Raw genomic sequence first — 2,969 nt, 5'->3', positions numbered from 1 at the left:
CATTGGGAATTCATTTCTCATGGAGGTTGGTGGTGGTTGAGGTTGCTATGGCAACTTTCTGGCTTGTAGTGTTCCAAAAGCAATGCCTGATATATACATGCCATCTATTTACACCTAGAAAGCAAATAGGGATAATTAAGGAATTTAACTTGAATTGTTTAACTTTAGTTGTTTAATGTTTCAGTACTCACAGTAGAAATTAAACAAATCTCAGATGCTGGTGGATATGGAATATAAAACTAGAGCAGATAAGAAAGGAAGAGAAAGTAAAATAAAGGTGAATTCTTAAAAAAAAATAACATCACAGAAATTAGGAAACATATGTTTGAGCTCATTTCAAGAATTACCAGTGTGAGATTTCCTCTGATAGTTGTTTTCCCTGCTTTATTCAACCCTGTTAAAATGAATCAACCAATGGGGCTTCTTCCATATCCCCCAGGAGCCTCTGCTACACTGTAATATAACTAAACATCAGAATATCTTTTTCTGATTAGCTGTCTCACAGCTTCTCTCCAAAACATCCCCTGTGGATTTTGGAAAATTATTGCAAGCTAGCATCTGAACAAGAATGGAAGATACACCAACTCCTTTGCCTGATAACTACTATGCCTGCTAAGTTCAAGATTGTACATCGACAACTTTAAGAAAGCAATAATAAAATGGATTTAAAAACATACACCAACCAAATACTTGCTTTGGCTTTCATTTATTCTTACTTTTCAGTCCTTCAAAGTTAAAATATAAGGTCAGCCTTATATATGATACCCCAACAGAAGATAATATAAATATGTGAGTGAAATGTGGGGTATGTCCATGTGCGTGTGTGCGTGTGTGCATGTGTGTGTGTGTGTGTGTGTGTATTTAAATGACCACTGGAAAAGGACAAAGTAATGTTAGAGCCCTAGCATGACAAACACATGCACACTAATATTAGTTTGCTGTCCACTGTGTGCAAAGATGATACAACAAGTCCTCTGATTAGCAAGAAAAATATTTTCAGATTAGATTCCGAGGAGGGGGAGTGGATTTGGGATTAACTTCCTTCAGTTTCGTTCAGTCTTCACGGGGAGTAGCACATGTTTGAGAAATGATTGCCTAACAGTACTCAGATCAAGGAACAGCTTAAAGAAAGTCAATAGCCACAAACTTATATATATATATACAGACCTGGAAGGGAGTTAATATAATTAACTGAGATGAGAGAAATGGCATGCCAGTACTCAATTTGTCTGGAGAAATGGCTGGATCTGTTTTTGATAGCTGTGATATTTGCAGAATATGTACATACCTATCAAGTCATTCAGCAAGCATTTGGAATTGACAATGTCATGACCCGGAAAGAAATACATGGGAAAAATAGATGTGAACTTGACTGCTTATGCTAATTGGAAGTTTCAAGAGTGGGTGAGATGACCAAGGCCAAAAAAGCAAGCATATGAAATTGTCAAACTTGTCACTACTGTCATTTGTTATTACTTTTTACATTTATTTTCTGTCTTTCAGACTAGACATTAAGCTCTATTGTGGAGCCTCCAGTAGTCTTGTGTTCTAGAGCCTAGCATCGTGCCTGGGACAAAATGGCAGAGATTATTCCTAAATTAGTACAGAAATTAACTTGTGTTTTGTCACTGTTGGTACCGATTTTAAGTGGCGCAATCTCATCAACGAAAGGATGTAAAGGTTATTTTGCCTCTCCCATCAGATAGGCTTTTATATTCTTTATTTGCAGATTTGTGAGTGGCATGGGGTCAGGAGGAAGGAATTATGTTTGTTTCAGGCTAGGTGGAGATTGACTGTCCTGAAAACACCCTTCTTATTTTGGGTGAAGGGTCTGCGCACCACAGGTGATCGTACAGATAGGATTGATTTAGAAGAAAAGGGCTTGGCGCTTTGGGGCGTCTGTGCAGGGTTCATCTAGATTCAGCAGGAGTCTCTCTAGACCAGGAGGAACTGTGAAGGCTGACTGCTCCTTGGCCTGTTGCAGGGAGGTCTTGGAGACCATGGGTGGATTCATCAGGGCAAGATAACCGTTGTTAGTGTTACTGCTTTTTAAGTTAAATGATCACTTTGACAAAGTATAAGAATGGAAACTGTGGCAGAGATGAGCTGTCCTCTTTCTGATTAACTGCTGGCCTAATTCGCAGCCCCTCAGATCTAAGCGGGGCCATATGACTGTGTTCCAGTGATTGGAATGTGGGAGGAACTGCTGTGTGCCTCTGCCAGACCAGGCTAGACTGCTGCACCTTCTGGCAGCATCCTTCATACTTGTTCTTCCCCGACTGCTGGCCAGATGCAAAGAATCTGTGAGGAAGCTGGGATCCCACAAATGTCAAAGACACAGAGTGATGACAGACTGGAAAAGAGTTCCGTTCCTACAAAACCACATGGAGCCGTGACATGAGTAGGACATACATCCTTACTCTATTGAAAGCACTAGTAAGTGGGGCACCTGGGTGGCTCGGTCAGTAAAGCAACGACTCGATTTCAGCTCAGGTCATGATCTCAGAGTCATTTGGTGGAGCCCTGACTTGGGCTCTGCACTGGGTGTGGAGCCTGTCTAATATTCTCTCTCTCTCTGTCCCTCTGCCCCTCCCCACAAACCCCACCCCCTCTTGCCCTACTGCACTCATGCTCTCTCTCAAAAAATAATTAAAAAAAAAAAGGTACTAGTAAGTTAAATGGTTAACATGGAAGTGGGATTAGTGCCTAGTGCGTCTCAAGTTTTAGAACATGAATTTTTTTTATATTGAAGTGATTCCTCCTCCCATCATCTTTTGTCTCAAAATGATCCCTGAATACATAGTACAATGAAAGTGAAAAGTATGGAAGAACTCTTTTCTGTGTGTTCAACTAGTATATGTTTATGCATTACATGTTCTGTGGACAAGGAATAAAACTCTAGATATGCTGTTTTATCTCTCAGGTTGCCTCTGAGTCCTAGAGGGAGGTAAAGGCAACTATTTTCCCCA

Source organism: Ursus maritimus, unplaced genomic scaffold (genome assembly GCF_017311325.1).
Source record: "Ursus maritimus isolate PB19 unplaced genomic scaffold, ASM1731132v1 scaffold_29, whole genome shotgun sequence".
Taxonomy (NCBI): domain Eukaryota; kingdom Metazoa; phylum Chordata; class Mammalia; order Carnivora; family Ursidae; genus Ursus; species Ursus maritimus.
The sequence above is the reverse complement of the archived record's forward strand: the minus strand, read 5'-3'. Positions refer to the sequence as shown.